This window comes from Lepisosteus oculatus, chromosome 12 (assembly GCF_040954835.1).
Source record: "Lepisosteus oculatus isolate fLepOcu1 chromosome 12, fLepOcu1.hap2, whole genome shotgun sequence".
NCBI lineage: Eukaryota > Metazoa > Chordata > Actinopteri > Semionotiformes > Lepisosteidae > Lepisosteus > Lepisosteus oculatus.
In genome coordinates this window covers 26359643-26366221 of record NC_090707.1, presented here as the reverse complement: position 1 = coordinate 26366221, position 6579 = coordinate 26359643, and the positions used below count along the sequence as shown (strand labels likewise).

The 6579-nt window shown below is 32.3% G+C and overlaps 1 pseudogene; it reads right to left on the bottom strand.

Annotated features, from left to right (window-relative positions):
* On the bottom strand, window positions 1-4139 carry LOC102683131 (inositol polyphosphate 1-phosphatase-like; annotated as a pseudogene).
* Between the last annotated feature and the right edge of the window lie 2440 nt (window positions 4140-6579).

The window sequence follows — 6579 nt, the reverse complement described above, 5'->3', positions numbered from 1 at the left end:
CTATAACGTAAGACCTGATAGTAACTTTAAGACTGAATCCAAATTATTCTGAGACCTGTTGGCAACAATACCTCCTCTATTAGCCCACCTATCAGCATTCCCGGCACCTTCCACACAAATATTATAGACCAATTCAGGAAATTCATCCAATTTACCAGCATATCTCTTTTGAAGATACTCTTTAAGGACAGTCATTCCCCCACCTACTGTAGTGACCACAAGATGGCATGAGAAGAACAACAGTCCCATTTGAAGGTTGTGTCTTAAGAGAAAACATAAATATCCACATAACCAAGTATAACACAAAGGTTTCTTTTAAGAGTCTCCACTTCTTCAGGGCTCAGAACAGCAGAGATCTGGTATCCATCACAACTGGATGCAGCAGCAGTGTTGGATTTTTCATCAGCACCTCTGATTGTAGGAGATAACCAAAGAGAACCATAGGAAATACCCCAAACGTTTATTATATTTGGATTATGTTTAAATTAATTTTCAGGACCCTGCTTGCCTTGTACTAATCATCAATCATGGTAGTGCCCTTTATTCAGTTAAACCAAAAATGTTACACCTTTTCCAGCCCTATTGAATTTGAGTTATTCTTTTATGAAGACAGATATGTACATAAAATGTTAATGTGTTTCGTATCCATATTTGCTGTCACAAGATCTGCCAAATAAAGTACTACGTAAACTTTTGGTTTATCTTACCAAAGATTACAACTACTGTAGATGCATGTTTTTAAGTTAATATCATTGCTATGCATAATTGGAGCTAATAAAGCTTAACCTCTAATGTACGGCATTTGAGCTGTCGCCAGAAAACGGATAGTTTCAAATCCCGGTCACTGCTGAAAGACAATATTTTTCCAATTAAGAATTTAGGTTGTATACTCTTTAGACTTTTAATAATTTTAAACTGTGTATTACAACATGTTAATCATTAAACATTAAAAAGTCGGTATATTTTATAAAAGCAAGATTGCTCAGTTGGACAAAACTACACAACCTACCACCTTTATCATAAAATATTTTAATTATGCAGAAATAGTTTATGCATCAAAGTCTTTACTGAAGATATTACTAGTGGTATTAATAATGAATGACCTTGGACAGACTGTAAGACTGTAAAATTTGCATACATGTTGTTTGTTGCCCTGGAAAAGAACAGTAATTTAGTTGTTCAGTGGGGCCAGGTTTTTTTAGAATGTCTTATATTGCTGATGTAAATTTTACAAAATAGACATTAAGTGAATTTTATCCTAAGTGATTTAGGATAAAAATCAGATTATCTCACTAAGGGATTCTAATGGCATAAAAATATAACAATGAATAAGACTGGTCAAAATCTGTGTGCTCTAAAGAAAGTTCAACTGACAAGATGAACCAAGAAATTATTTATGGGTGCTGTTTAGCATTAACAATGGCTTAGCCTGGCTCAGAATTCAAAGTCAACCTTACATGTTAAGACTCAACTTCAAGTTTCTCAACTGAGACAACAAGAGCATAAATAAAAGCCCAAGGATGGATAATGCAATAAATACCAGTAAATTTGATTATTTCTACCAATAAAACTATGATCTACATTATTAGGGTGTAAATGTTAACTAACTGTAACATGATTTGAGGAACGACAAGCAAAGGACAGAAATGTGAAGCAGTGGTTAGTGTTCTTTATTCACAAATGGAAAGTTTTTGGTCCAGATTTAAAGTGAGACACTGCTTTTGTAGTCATGAACAAGGTACAGTACTCGTACTTAAATTGCTCCGGTAAAATATCCAGCTGTATAAATGAGTGCAAATCTAAGTTGCTCTGAATGAAAATGTCATCCAAATACATCAGTTACAGTAATAAAGTCTTTAATGGTAATAGTAATAGTTGTATACCACATGCCTGTTATTGCAGGGATTCTCAATCCTGATCCTGGAGGCCAATACGACTGCTGGTTTTTGTTCCAGCCAGTCCCTCAATTATAACACTAATGATGAAGGATTAATTTGGCATTTTTTTACATGTGACAATTTTTATGTCTTAAACATGTTGAATGTTGACTTTTATCTCTCACAATTCATGAGTAAAATAAAATAGTAGAAAGAAATCTTGCAAACATTTCAAACCAGCAACTTGTTAGTTCAATTTATAATGCAATCAAGTAATTGAACTCAGATAGAATGAAAACCATCACGAATGAAAGCCTCCAGAATCAGAATTAGAAAACCCCTGTGTTAGAGGACCCTAGGTATACTGGATACACAACCATGGTAGCCAGAATGAATGTCAGCTTTGTTTGGTAATCAAAATCAGTTAAAGATGGACAAGGATTGGTAGAGGACTGGAAAAGTGAAAAAAGAGAGGACAGAGACAAAAGGAGACAAAATGGAGAATAGAAGGTAAGAAGCTACAAGGTAGTTCCATTTCCTAAGCAGACTAAGAACCATATTCAGGTAATCTTATAAAAATTACAAGAGAGCTTGCTGTTTTGTTATTTAATTGTATTAATGACATTCTGATTTCCTATATTTTGGAATCCCCTATGTGCATGTGTTCTCTCCTATGTTTTGTGATGCACTGTTAGAACGGAAATTGGTCATATAAGAACTGGGACTCAAGTTTGAGCTTGATAATTACTCTATCGCCAAAGATCAAAAAGCTGCTGAATAAGCTTTAGTAATCCATTTTATGGAGGTGAAATTATTAATCTCTATTATTTGCTTTTATAACAAACTGGTAACATAATTTAACACCTCCATTTACATTCCACTGTATTATGTGTTTTTGTGGATTTAATTACTTGGTCAAAAATAGTACAATGAAAAGTAATTTGAAATATCAAAACATACATTAAGGAGCTAAATTAACTAGCAGTCCAATGCTACAGCTTTACATATTTCAATTCCTACAACACTGAAACACATATTTTTCCTGGAAGAGCAATTTATCAAGATCATTCATACCGTAGTTACAGTATAAAAGAAAAATATAGTATACTAGATATGGTCTTAAAATATTTTACCTAATCCATTCATGAATTCATTTGACTCCTCCCCAGATATGTTATTTTCAAGACCTGGAAACTTAAAAGATAAATATTGAAAATATATAATATCTTATACAACAAATAAAAAAGTGTCTTCGTAATGAACATCAGAATCCAATTTGTGTTCAGTGTCAGAAATGAAGTAGAACCTAATCCACTCAATGTGATTGATCATTATTAATGACAGATGATATAACAACAACTGGTTAGGACTGCAAGTTTGTCTTGCAGACATGTACAGGAACTATAACTGAGAATATGAAATCACTGCTATGGGTCCTGTCTAACTTGTTTCCATTTTGTTTTTAACCCAATGAATAGTTATCTTAAACACATCCTCAAGTGGTATGATATGCTGCTATTGAAAATATAGAAAGATTTAGATGAATGATGCCAACTCTCAACGAATTCTTTCTGTTTTGCAGCACTTTTTTACCTTAGGACATCCTACTATCCATAATTAGAAATATCATATATAAAATAGAAATATCACATATAAATTAATGTTTTCTTAACTGTCTGTAATATATGAAAACATCAGTTCAGAACAATATACTGTACTTGACTTGTACACAGAAACCTTTGACCAAGTCAAATCACTTTTTTTGTTACAGAACAGTTATGTATCCAAAGAACATTATGGATATATCATTAAAACCACTACTTGTTTCCAGTTCATTAAACCTATTCACAAAAAATTAACATTAATTGCCAAATTTAAAAGTTTATGCTATGTGGAGAAAATAATTAATATAAAGTATGCACAATACAATCCATAAATAGATAGTACACATTTTTATGTTTTAAAGTAATTAAAAGTAGTATACAGCATCATTGTAATGTTATTCATGGAATCTTTTAGGGTTAACTTTTATGAAAAAGAAAAAACAATACACTGTGCAAATTAGCATACTTATTTTCCAATTTCATGCTTGACTAGAAAATCTGTGAGTGTTTTGAAGTCAGTTACAAACTTCTTGTTCTTCTCTCCCTCTTGTTTCTCCTCTATCTAAAGCCTGAAGAGAAACTCCTCCTACCTGCAAGCATGGGCGATGTTAGTGGCCTTCTCAGAGGCCTGTACTAATGCAGTCATCAATTCTGACATCTTTCAATCGGGCTTTCAATTTTCAACCTGTGGTAGAAAGAAGAAGAAATATTAAATAATAATTATATAGAAATACTCATTTTTAAACTAGATTATGTGTTTCACTTTTTTCATATAAAACAATGTGAGGCAAAGAAACCACAATATCTTCTTACCTACTCTGTTACAATATTCACCATAAAGGCTTTTTAATGATGAGAACCTACTTATTCAAATCCTAGTAAATTTTCTAAGAATTATTGTCTTATTTTAGTTTGTGCTGAAGTTAGAAATTTGCAATATTAAATTGGTAGTAGGTCAGTAAACAAAATAATCTAAACATTTTTAGTTTTTGCTTTTTCTTTGCAGTTTTAAACTGCAGTAACTGCCCTCACCTATGATTGTTTAGTAATAATAATAATAATTAATTAATAATAATTGCTTACACTTATATAGTGCTTTTTCTGGACACTCCACTCAAAGCGCTTTACAGGTAATGGGGACTCCCCTCCACCTCCACCAATGTGCAGCATCCACCTGGAGTACTAGTACTTTTTTTAAACATGTTCACTTTAAAGCAGTGCTTATTTATACCTCAATAAAATGGAATATCAGTAGAAGGAGGGGATAGTTTTACAAGGTGCTGCATATTAATGTTTTTGATTTACCACTACTAACACCTTTCAGTACACATATGATTCCACAGGCTTTAGCATTGCATTTCCACAGGCTTTAGCATTTAGCATTTCACATTAATTTGATGTTACTGTGCTTTGTAGAAAACCAATTGCAAATGATGCGAGATAGAAAAAAGTGACAAAAAGGCAAAGAACAACATTCACCATTTGGAATGGATAATTGTGCACTTTTAAAGCTATTGGTGCAGCTGAGCTATATACTGTACATATAAATATTTCTACTTTTAATATTTAATTCCATACACTTCGTTTTAAAATGTGCCTGGTTGCCATGTTTACCCAAATTTGTTTTATTGTTACATAAAACAATGTAACACCCATTTACATTGCACCCATTTCAATTATCTCCACTTTAAAAGGCATTTCATAAATTGGTGCATATTTATTAGCAGTTATTTTTCACCCAGAAAAAAACAATGGTTTTATTGTTTAGGACATGGATTGATAATCAATTTTATCAAATTTTAAAACCAGTCAATACATTAATTATGACATATTTAGGAAAAATGCAACTTGCTGCACAGCAATAGCCCTGCTCGTTTAAAACTAAAACAGAGATTGATAACATTTTTTAAATTATTCAAACCCTTCCTAATGTATGTACTGTACTTGAGTGTTCAAATTTAAGACATCTAAAGGTAAAATAACTTAAAGTAAATGTCAGAAAAAACTAAAGATAAAACTGAAATATGCTCATTACATAAGACCCATTAATTCAATATTCAGTGGAAACACCAACCGCCACAAATCATTTAGAACACCTTTACACACTGGCTTGGTGCAGCTTTTACCAACTGGTCTTCATAGATTTGCTTAGGTTTTCTAGGATTCTCAAGTCTCAAGGTTATAAAGTGAATATAACAAAAAGTGTTATTATGCCAAACAATATTTAAGCAAAAACTATGCCCCGAACTAATATACATTTTCTATGGGATATTCATAATTTCACTTATCTGAGACTATTAAATAAATAATAAATTAGACCTTAGACATATTTTAATTTAACTATGTTCCACTTCTAAGAAAGGTGGAACAAGAATTGGAAAGATGGAAAACTTTACCTATTTCATTAATTGGATATGTAAACTACATAAAAATGAAGGTTTTTCCAAAGTTTCTTTACCCTTTTCAGTCTCTCCTGATCTCAGGACCTCAGTACTTTTTCAAATGGTTGAACTGTTTAATTTATAGATGCCTTTGGAGGGGAAATGTTGCCAGAATAAAGCACAAGGTGCTATGTTGTCCCACAGATGAATGTGGGTTGGTATTTTATAGTACAGTCATTGATTATTTGGTCATGGGAACCACATCTTCAAAATCCTCCACCCTGGATGCAGATGGAACAATGTCTAATAACAGATATGTGCTTTCCCTTTATTCCCTCATTCCACACTATTAAAGACTATCACCAGTAATTGTACATTATTCTTTGCTTCCAGAGGTTAAGAGGTTAAGGTTAAGAGACAGCATAACACAAATCTGGTACAATAAAGGAATAAAAAAATTGGGGTCTACAGTATATGAGGAAAGTGTACTAATGGTCTTTGATCAGTTAAATATTAAATTTAACTTACACACCTTGCACTACTTTATACTTGCTTAACACATACTTAAAGGAGGAGCATGATGTGGCCTCTGTTTTTGATGAGGATGAATGGAAAACAATTCGTGAATAAAGTTTTGTGAAAAAAGTTGTGCCTACTTTAAAAGTAGGCACAAGTTGTTATGATTTAATTGATTGGACTTATTACACACCACAAAGA